Here is an 11,934-nt window from a genome sequence, read left to right on the forward strand (position 1 = left end):
TATCTAATACATTTCTACCAAACAAAAATGAACATGAAGGGACCCCATTTGCCACAGGATACTGGAGTCTATTAAAAGAGGAGGCCAGGAGGTTTCACCTCTTGGTGCAGCTTCTGCACCCCAAAACATGACAGTGGTGTCTCCTACAAGGGCCTGTGGGTGACTAAAGATTGGGGACGCCGATAGTGGGTGTTCCCAATGTCAAGGCACCCCAGGGTTATTCCTGCAGAACACTAGATCTTCAGTTTGATTGGTCCATGAGAGTCCCACAAACTGTTGCCAATAAAAAAATTAAAAGGCATGGGTACCTCCGGTCAAAGAACAGAATTTGTTGGAAGGTACAGCTGCTTAGATGGTCTCTAGCTTTCATCTTTGCAGCAAGTCTGGATGCGTGGGACCCATCAAGAGTGCCCGTTGTTCTGCAGTACCTGTGTAGACTCTTCTAGCCTCCATATGCAGCATTGCTGCCGTGCTGCTCCCCTTTATTAGGATCTGTTTAGAATTTTTCTGGCCGCAGGGTCTGTGTATTTACTCAGGAAGAATACCATCCTCATGTTTGAGCAATCGCCTCCCAAGGCAGCTTTCATGTCTTATTATTGAAAGACACTGCCAGAAGGAACTGGTCACATTCGCCACTGTCCGTGTTCCCTTTGGTATTTTATTCTAGAATCATATATCCATATCCCCTATGCCACGCTTTATGGAGTTAGATCTGCGTCATCTTTATTGAGAGGTTTATTGGCACTGCCATTGCACAAACCCAAGTATCTGTCCCTTTAATTGGCCCTATTTTACCTTTATCCTTTTGGTGATATGACATCTAGAACAGGACAGAGTACTCTAAAGAGGCTTTATTTCTAATATGGTAACAGCTTCCTTTTGTGATAGGTAACCTCTCGCTGTAGAGTTTGCCATTGCCCTTCCTCTCCGTGCTGCCTCGTACATATTTTGCAAACTATTAGTAAAGAAGATAAGGTAAGCCTAAGGTTTCTCTTCAGTGATGTGGCTTCCAATAATCTCCCCTGGAGATCCATTCCACACGGTGGAACTCGGTTGCACTGAAATCTTATCAACACTTCTCAAGGTGCCTTACCTACCTTACCATTCCCTTCTGGCGCCCGCTCCTAAACTGATCTAGTTGTCAATTGTAAAGAGACAAACGTTTCATTTTAGTCCCTTGGCAAAAGCAAAGGGATTTGGGCGCAGGAAGCATGATGACGGAGGCTAAATCAGAAAATGTAGATATTCGATTTCATCATGGATGTCTACGGAACATTGATGTACACACCCTGTAGGGGAGAAAAATGCAAACAATGATAAGCACTTATCCTGGCGCGCTACAAACATAATTCTTCTAAGGCACTTACATAATAAGATATTATTCTATTCAGCGATATTCTTTTACGTCAATCTTTGAAGGATGTTTGGCTGAGTCCGCCTTACAACAACCCTTATTCAAAAAAGCGACCTACAGACGACTAGGCCGGTACAAAACAAACAGAGCTATGTTACGAAAAGGTGAGCAAGGAATGGTAATTGTTCAAAAGGAAGTCGATGGTTCCAACTCCAGGATCCAAGAGAAGCATGCACAACTATAAAAATACAATTTTGCGAACCACCACTGCAATGACGTGTTGTAACCGCCTGCTCATTCTTGCGCTGTCTCTGCTACGAGCATTTCAGAAAGGAGAGACAACCCATGTACAAGACCAAAAAACGTGCGATTTAAGCAGATATATTGACAGTGATCTTTGAAAGCGGACTTTTTCTGTCCCTTAAATTCAACGCAAATTGAAAAAAATGTAAGCCTGAAAAACTTGCACTTGAAGATTTCCAAATACTGTGCCTTATACTAACAAGTTCTGTTCTTTGCGTGTAAAATGCCCACAGCCGCAATTAAGATCACTGCGTTAACTTGAGAGTTGAATGGCTTTGAATTTGCTTGCAGCACCCTGGCACAGTCAAACGTTATTGCCTCTATCATGTAACCAGCACCAAAAGGGTAGCATAATAGATATTGCGCCCCTTTGACCAACTCATTACATGAATTAACCCATGGGGTTAATTTTAGAAGAAGTGGCGTTATTACACCTTTGCTTCTGATTAGGTCTGGGGAAGTGGATACAAAATCTTAAATGAGGGCACAAGGTAAAAGATCATCGGAATCTTTGAGAAGCACACTAAAAGGTGGGCAAACGAGTTGCAAAGAGGAGATCTAGAGAAATCCAATCCCTGGCAACACTTGCACGTGATTCTCCAGCCACCCCTTTTCAGCCCTTGTTTCATGGGCCAGATTTACCAAGAACGTTTACAGTCCCAAACAATCCTACTTGGTGTCTGCAACCATATGAGTGTTTTTTGTCAGATGTTCTTATCCCTTTTTAGTGTTTCTGACTCCTAAAACGGGGTTGAGAGTGGATACAGATTCAATAGGTGGAAAGGGCTATTGCAGGTTTATCTTCCAAATAACAAAAAAGTATATAATGTATCAATGATTTTGTGACTGGTATCCGTGCACAAAAACATTGAAAAGTTACCATTGCCTCAAAGGAGGTGATAACCCATTCGCTAAAGGAAAACTGACTGCATTTAGAAAAACAGAATGTTTCTTTTTGTTTTTTAAGCAATCACAGACAAGGTGGTCTGCTGAAACCAGCATTCCGCCATCCTTGTAATGGCCTCCAACCGTAGTGAGTGGCAGTTTGCAACCAGCTCATTATTATTAATGAAGTAGATTGGATCGCGAGTCACTATGATTTGGAATTTTATGAACCAACATACATAGGTTGATTTGTAAAAATGTGTTACTGGTCGAAAAATGCTGGTTGCAAATTCCGACCAGTGTTTTGTGACCAGATATTAGTACATCAGGTCCCTCATTCTCAAAGCTTTGCGCGTGTCTGAAAAAAAGTCCCTTTGCACGACCCCAATAAGTTATTGAAATGGGAAAAAGATACAGCGCAGCAGTATTACACGCAGGACATACCTGAAGTAGGGTCCTGGATTCACAATATGGATAGATGCATGTTGATAGGGACCCCAGTATACCTCGTCCAGGGCTGTCTCCGGAAAATGGAAAGATATTGGGACACTGGTAGTCATATCTGTTGTGTTTAAATTATGCTTTGTGTTATTGACCTCCCTTTTCGAAACCTTTGGGTCCTGCTGCTTTGGGTGCATGCACGTATGTGTGATACTGGTGAGCAGCGAGTGTGATAGATTCTTGGGGTGAGATGATAGATTCTTGGGGTGAAATGACCGTCTGCATGCTCATATCTGGTAGAGGCAGTCATACAGTACTGCCACACTTCTCAGAGCAGATATTGCCCCTTTAAATTGAAGGGTGGTTCTGAAATTGTCAGTATTTTACCTCAAAAAAGAAATGGGATTGCACTCTGATTGTAATGACTTCGATGCATGTTCACGCAGCAACATATGCAGTTTCATGATTCATGTAGTTGTTCAGTTCGCAGTGTGTGATATATATGTGACTATAATCACTTGTGTAACTCACAGGTACTGATGTGATAAGAGATCACACCACACAGGTGTAGCATTGGCAAACCCTAAAGTAAATGACAGCTGATGACCACTAAGCAGCTCTTGCGTAGCCCTCAGCTGCGATATTGTGTAGAATCCTTCCCCTGACTGCATGGAGATACATTCTACCCGAGATTTAGAAGCATAAGTGGATTTCTAAGATAAGTGTGCTCTGAGAACTCTCAAGAGCAGCCACATGGAGCTGTCTCCATTCCTTCTGTACCATGGTTGTGAGGAAGATCCATTACAGAGTGGATGCCTAGTATGCTTCACCCTGCACTAGAATGACCACTTTAAGATGCATCTGCTTGTTGTTCAACCTTAAAGAGTTAGAATTTCAAGTAGAAAGGGCAAGGAACAATTACCCAACTAGCAGCACACGTTCTCAGGCCTTTGCACGATAGACAACTCTTTATTATCTTGGATTTATCTTGGATTTTGAAATAGTACCACTTTCTGTCCTATTTTTGAATGGCAAGAACTTCAAAAACATTGGGCTGATTTTCAAAAGCATTTATGAATGCGGGAAGTAGTATTACAGGAGTACAATTTTACGTACTCTTAAATGCCTTTGCAAATTGGCCCCGAAACCTCGAACTGCTTATTAGTAAAATTGCAAAAAGGGTCCAATGCTTTCTGTTTGCTACCTGACTGTTCCATTTTATTCCCATGTTAGACGTTTTAGGACCAATTCATGAAGCCATTTAAGAGGACATACCAATAGTACTACATTATGTACTCCAGAATACCTTTGTGAATAGGCCCCATGATGTCAAAAGCAACCTATATTTTATGGCAAGTATATTACTTTAAGTGTTTCTGGTCTTTTACTAACTTGTGACACATGGCATCTGAACTAAAATAAATACCATACTGTGAAGTGGGAAGATAAACATCAAGCATCCCCAATGGCTAGTACAAGAATATTATGTTCTGAAGGATTACAGTTGCCATGGAGATATATATTCATTTCTAAGAAAAGGGGGGGGAAACGTTTTTAGAAGCTGTGCGCCTTGCAAAGTTAACCAGTGAGGTAGCAACTGCTCGCCTGGCTGCCCAGCGCGCGCCAATAGCAGCCGGACCGCACCGCCATGACGCCTCTGTGCTCCTGGGGGCCAATTAACTGACAGAGGCCCGCCCGTGCCTGGTTTCTGCCGCTATTGATTATCTGAAGTGTATAAAGTGAGGGTGTCAATCCTGTCAGTCACCTAGCACTCGGATTCTGATTGCATTAGGAGAGGTCAGGCCCGAGAGCAATCAACTCCATGTTATTCCACGTTGAACGGGCCCCCTCCCCCACCACCTGCCAAAAAGAAGGCGTTTTCAAGCAAATCAGGTCGCTGGTCAGCTGAAAGTGTCATGCACGTGGGCAAAAGAGACAGAGAAAATATAACATAGAGTATATTTTGGAAATGTACGCATGTTTAGAAAAAAACTTATTTCTCTTAAGATTGGGGCATTAATATTTAATGTGGAAAAACGCAAGCAGTGATTAATGGGAAATCATTAAAATATGCACGTGCCCGATGGCTGCCCCCTGTGTGTTACGCATGTCAGCTACCTCTTGTCTCGGACAAGCTGCATCCGATCCTTCTCACGAGATTATAAGAAAAAAACGCCACTAGAAGGTTTACAGTAATCCCGCCTGTCCTTGTTTAAAACCTCCGTCGTGGTTAAACCCAACTCGTTTCTCTTTGAAGTGCTAACGCGCGCAAACACATGCGTGCACACTTGATGGTATGTCCACTTCTATCCTTTTACCAACCAAAGTCATCTTCCGAAAAAAGAGAATGGATTTTTTTCAGGCCTGTTAGAAAAACACACTGGGTAAAGGGGCATGGCCAGAGCAATCACACTGAGCATCTGTCTGTGAATACCTGCCCACATCTGTTTTCACCCCCATATAATGGTATATACAAAACCTGGAGGCCACTGAGGATTGGTTCCGCCAGTATGAAGTGATTGTCGGACATTTTAATCAAGAGCAGGCTGCACTGGCGTAACGAAAATTGAGGGGTCTGTGGTGTTTGGCCTCAGGCCCACATGACGGCAATAAGGGGCACGGACACCTGGCTGTATAGTACAGTAAACTGGCCAAGAGCACGTGCACCCGGGACCTTTTATTGGCGGGGACACGTCACTCGTGACACCCGTGATGGATGGGTGTGGGGGTGCATGTGTGTCCAGCCCTCAAGGGAGTGGCTGGGAGTAAAGCTTCCTGCGGAACACTAGAACGTGTCCCGCAGGACACTACAGCCCTCCCCAACTTTATTGAGGAACAATCAAAACGTTAGTCCAACCTGTGGGGACAAAACAGTTAACTAGATACCACAGGGTCCGTCAGTCTTCTGAGTCAGGTGGCAGGAAGACATCAGACACGGGCTGGTGACTTGCTGGCAAGAGGACTACCTCGACAGGCACCCATAGTTTAACCTGAGGGGTTCAGGACGCAACCGCCGGCTTGGAGACGTCCGCTGCATACAGTCAGTTCACTGATGACGACATGCCTTGCGGTCTTGCATGGCTTCCACTTTGCTGACGTCAGTGATGGTCTGTGGTGATTTCTAACAGTTCCATATAGTGGGTAGCATCATGAACGTAGATGGAGTCCCAGGTGAGAATTCATGGAGGCGCTGTCTGATCAATTGTCTATGAGGAACCTTTTGGCTGCAACCGATGACCTGTCGGTGGGGCAAAGTCTCTGTTCACTCTCCCTCCTGGGAAGGCTCGTTGTCGGGGTTGCTGCAGGAGGGCTGCGCCGGGGCCGCTTGTGTGCCGACTGGAGGCAGCTACAGGACCACAGAGGAGCCGTTACTTAGTCGCACGCACAACCCTCTAGGGTGGATGAGTCTTGGCCGAGACTTGCTCTCGCTGCCGCAGTTCAGGTGTAGGCCAGGTTCACAGGTAGACTCTGGTTTCTTTTGTCGCTGGTGTGGTAACGGTGCAGGACTCCAGTCCATCGGTACTCTGGGAGTGGTGTTGTTTGACAAATGTGCTGATGGCTGGCGTGATGGCGGTTGCCAGCCATGTGGTGGTGACTTGCTGGGAGAGTTGGATGTCAGGAGGGACTTGGCAGCCATGTGCCTCCGCCTTGCTGAGGTTGAGTTTCTGTGGTGGCTTGACACGTAGAGTGTGTGGATCCTCTCTTTCCTGGCGACTCGATCTTGAGGCGGTGTGAGGACGGACATTCGGTGTTGATCTTCACCCGTGGCATCTGCGGACAGGAGCAGGGATGCCGCTTGACATAGACTGCCAACGCTCGGGGATGGACGGTCGCCTGGGGAAGCGTTAGGATGAGACTCGATTTGCGCTTGCTGCTGCTTATGTTCGGATCACCCATGAGGCTGTATCCAGGGATGTCAGTCCGCCTTGGTGGCTGTCTGGTGTCAGGGTGTGCTCTTGGCTTGCTGGGTGAGTCCTCGGTCTTCTCCCTTTGTTGGTCTGTTCAGCACACCTGTGTTCATCCTGTTTTCGGGGTGACAGAGCTGTCACTCTCTTCTTTCTTCGCGGGCTTTGCGCTTGGACCTCGAGGAGGCGCTGTCGTGGTTCCGGCTTCTGCCTTTGCTTCGGCGTGCTTGTTCTGACTGGTCACTTTGTGACGTGCTCCTTGCTTGCTGGGCGACATGACGTCCGGTCACGTGTCGCTGGTTGTGGGTGCGCATGCTGCTGTGGCGGCCTGCCACGTGGAGTGTGCGACTCCTCTCTTGCCTTTCGTGGGTCACTGCTGACTCCATCTGGAGGCAGTGCGAGGAAGGACACTCTGTGTTGTCTTCGGCTCACTGCGGGGCTTTGCTGGTGCAGTAGAGATGCAGGCCTTCTCGATGCTGCGTTCAGCAGTGCTTCTTCGTGGAGATGTCTCTATCTCCCGGGCGCCTGCCCGTGCTGGCAGGTCAACTGGCGCGGCCTTCTGCACGCTTCCGGCGCCCTCTTCTGGCACTTGGTGTGCCTGTGGTGCAGTTTGCGATTGTGTCTGTGTACCAGGAGGATCGAGAGATGCAATCTCTTCTCTGGCGGTGACGTTGGGCAGCCACGTGTGGTGCGTGTTCTGCACTAGTCTCTCTTGAGCTGTTGGGGGAGACAGCGACCTTGAGACGTTGCTGTTCTGCCTAGTCGTCCACTCTTGCTAGTGGGGGCTTGTGTCGCAGTTTCCTTGCTTGAGGTAGAGTCAAGCAGCCACTGGTGGTGCGCGCTTGGCACCAGGTTTCCTTGTGTCTCCAAGTGTGGTCTCTACCTAGAGACTTTGCTGTCTTTAAGGGTGTCCTTGCTGCTCTCACGTGCAGGGTGCGGAGGGCCACTCTCTGAGCATTCCTCTCTGAGGGCACGTCTTGCGGTGCCTGGTGCAGTCTGTCCCAGCCGCTGGGTTTGAGCAGGCAGTCTTTTTCCTAATGGCGGTGTGCACTCTTGGACCTGGTGACTTTTATTTCCCGTTAGCAGGGCCTTGCGGTGCTTCAGGAACCACTGCGTTGCCTGCCTGCGATGAGAGATGAGCTCTGGCGTATTCTTTGTTTATCAGGGTATGGTTGCACAAGGCTGTTAAAAATGTGGCCATTGATTTGTAGACTTGTGCTGTGCTTTGGTACCCACGGTCTTTGGTTGGCACTGCAGCCACACTCCTCAATGCTGTGCCTTTGACTGTTGGCCGCTGCGGGCAGTCAGAATGGGTTGTGAGGGCACTGCTGGCAATTTGCTCAGGCCAAGCAGTGTGTCTGTTTCTCAGCATGTTGCTTCTGGGAGGCCACCAGGTGGTGCTGTGGCAGTTCCTTTTCACCGGTCCCCGCTGATTCCTGAGATTCCGGCCGGGAGGCTTCGAGTTGCAGAGAGAGAGAAAGCTACCCTGACTGTCGCAGGCATTTCGAGGTTAGCAGGGGCACTGCTGGCTCTTCTCCTTCGTGATTTCCTGCGCCTGATGGATTGTGTTGAAGCCCCATGTTCTCTTCCCTGGGGGGCCTCCAGTTGAGTGGAACTCTTTGGGCCGGGGTTGATGTGTGGAGAGTGTTCTTACTTGAGGCGTTTGCCTTTGACACCCCAGAGGGCGTGATGCGGGCCTCACAGTGCGTTGAGTATGCTGGCAATGTTGGGGGATTCTAATGCCGGTGCGCTGTACACCGGGGGCAGTGCAGGCATGCTGCCACTAGGGGTGCTGCTCTCTGACAACAATACACCTCCTGTGCGCCATCCATGTGGGTGCAGGACAGCTTCTGCTTGTCTTTGGGCGGGGGTTTCATCAGACGGCTAACGCAGGGGGTGCGGCGCCGCTTGGCAGGTTGCTGTCTCATATCCTTGATGCACCATGAGGTGCATGGCAGGCAGGCTGGGCAGCTCGACTTGATGCGACCGTGGGGGTGCGGTATCTACAGTTGACCACCAGGTGGCACTGTCTCGTAGGCCTCCCCAGCGCTCTTGATGCCATGGGTCTCGCGCCATGGGCACTGCATTTGCTGGGCACTCTCCCTCAGCGTTCCGGCGGCTGCTCAGATGCTGCGGGTTGCCGGCCCCTATAAGCCTCACGGGAGCAGCTGTAGAGAGGGACGAAGTCTTAGTGGGCACGACTTCTCGCTCGCCGCCCGCCACAGGGTGAGTGTCATTAATACATCTATGGTTCCTCCGGCTGTGCGGTAGGTGGGAGCGGGGCGGGGGCGTGAGCGTCTCCTTATTGCCGCGCGTTGCAGTTCACCGAACCTGTCACTTGCGGAGGCAGCCGCCCGGGCGTAGCAGCTGGCACAGTGCAGGCATTGCAAGGGGGGGGTCGGCACCCTCCCTGAACTCGGCAGTTGCTGGGTCACTGGGCTCCGTAGACGTACCGGTGGGCTTGGTAGCGGATGCATTGCTGACCTCGCGGGGCACTCGCCCTCATCAGGGACACATGTCCTCACCTCCACCTCTGACGCCAGGGAGGGTGAGGCACGGCAGGTCTCCGGTCATCGCTCCTTTGACATGGAGATCGGTGTCACGTCCCAGCTTCACTGCAGTCACGGGTGGCCGTAGACAGCTCGGTGGGGGCGCCGCCTGCTGGGCTCCTTTCCTCCCCCACGAGGAACAACGAAGTGCAGGGCGGCAGGCACGCGGGCTGGCTACCCACTCTCGTCGCCAATGTGTTGTTGGGCCTCAGGCCCACATGACGGCAATAAGGGACACGGACACCTGGCTGTATAGTACAGTAAACTGGCCACAAGCACGTGCACCCGGGCCCTTTTATTGGCGGGGCCACATCACTCGTGACACCCATGATGGATGGGTGTGAGGGTGCATGTGTGTCCAGCCCTCAAGGGAGTGGCTGGGAGTAAAGCTTCCTGAAGAACACTAGAACGTGTCCCGCAGAACACTACAGGGGCCTCCCTGGACGGTACGTAGAGGGGCTCCCTCCGGGCTCAAACAGGAGCACTCCGACCAGAGTGCAGTGCCGAGGGCCCCCCCTGGAGCTTGCCCCCCTCACCTCCCGCACCGCAGGGGCTGCGAGGGGCCTGTGTTACGCCCCTTCCAGGCTGTTTCACTGATCTTGAGGTCAGAAGGCAAACTTTGGAAGCTGGAAGGGTGTTCAGTGAGAAGAACAATCACACTGTGAATATGTCTCAGTGGTCACGGCTGTGACTCAGGTGGTAGGCAGGGCCAGGTCTAGGATTTGCAGGGCCCTGGTTCATAAGGGACTGTGCGAGGCCCCTCTAATCTAGATAAGTGGCCCCTCTCAAGGAGACCATTCAGAGACACTGCGGGACGCCCATTGTCCAGCATTTTACCACCCCAACAGTTTTAACTTTCAGCCCCCAAGCAATTCTCACACCTTCAGTCCAATAGGTGTGAGAATTGCTTGAGGACTAAAAGTTAAAACTGTGGGGGCGCTAAAATGCTGGACAATGGGCGTCCCCCAGTGTCTTTGAATGGTTTCCTTGCAATTGGGACAAGAGGAAGCGTCTCCCTCCCCTAGGCCTACGACACCATCCCTGAGAGGCCTGGGGAGGGTGGCCCCTCCCATGGGCGCTAATTGCAAGGCGACACCGTTCTTTAAAATGGATCGCCAGGGATACAACAGGACACACCACCAGTGCAGGCCCCATGCTGGTGGGCTGAGTGCGAGGCCCTGGGCAGCTGCCCACACTGCCCATGCCTAGCGCCGGCCCAGGTGGTAGGCCCCTCCTTGTACTGACGTGCTGCTGTGCAGGTGGGAGTGGGGTAGGCTGTGAGCCACTAGGAGTTTCACAGCAAATGAAGAATAAAAAGGGAAATCCTACCATAGACATGCAGTTCATTATATAAGACCACAAAAGACACACAAAAGATGGATGGAATGCGGAACAAATCAAACATTCACCCCCACTCAAGAGATCTGGGTTAAATCCATTGTGATCCCGGGACCCACTTCTGGGTATACCCTTCACTCATTTGTGTGTCTTTTGCTTTCTTGTCCTAAGTGCGCCGGGTATGCCCAGGCATGGGTCCCAGGCTCACTGGATTCCAGCTAGCCTGGCCGAAGAGGGGTGATACCCCGAAACTGGTTCCAGAATGCTTGTTTCTGGTCCAGGGAGGACCTAGCTTGACAGTGTGGGCTGGACTGTTCCCATAAGGAGCTGGGTCAAGACTGAGTTGCATATGGCTGCGTCTAAACGGGGGTGGCATGGCGAGCAAAAGACTGATGGATTTACCCCAGATCTCTTGACTGGGGGGTGAATGTTTGATTTGTTCCGTGTTCTGTCCATCATTTGTGTCTTTTGCATTATATAAGGCATGCACCTGCAAGATGGTTTCTGGATGCAGCCACGAAAGCTCTCCTCCGACTCCACCCACTGCGGCCTCAGGCACTCTGAAGGCAAGAGGCATATAAAGCAAGCAATGGCAACAAGTAATTGGTCTAGGTTTAATGTGTTAATGCATGCAGTGTAAGCACATTAAAGCCAACTAAACACCGGCCATTTGTTTATGTTTTTATTTGTTCTGGAACAGCCAAGAGCTGGTGAATGAAAAAGAATTGGTGAAAAAAATTATTTTATTACAGTTCAATAATCTCTCAGTTTCATCTATTATTTATTCTGAAACAATTTACCCAGATACCACATACTTTTCAACTGATTGTTATGTGTTTGCTCTTTTAGTATACCTATAAATGTTAAATACCGGTTTCACTGCTTTTTGCAATAGTTTTACCGGCCTGGACTTAAAAACACAGGCCAGGCTGGTTAAAAAAAGCCCGGTGGCAACGGTAATTGGAGGTTCCCTTGCCTTGTATACAGTCCAGGGCCGGACTGGCCGTAGTGGGCATCAGGCGTTTCCCCAATGGGCCGGAGGGGTGGGGCCAGTTTTGTTACTGGGGGCTGGTTTTGCAACAGTTCTGCAATATCGGCCCCTGTAACAAAATTAAAGCTCAGTTGTGCTCGCAAATAGAGCTTCTCTGTGCCACAACAC

Source organism: Triturus cristatus, chromosome 4_1, assembly GCF_964204655.1.
Source record: "Triturus cristatus chromosome 4_1, aTriCri1.1, whole genome shotgun sequence".
NCBI lineage: Eukaryota > Metazoa > Chordata > Amphibia > Caudata > Salamandridae > Triturus > Triturus cristatus.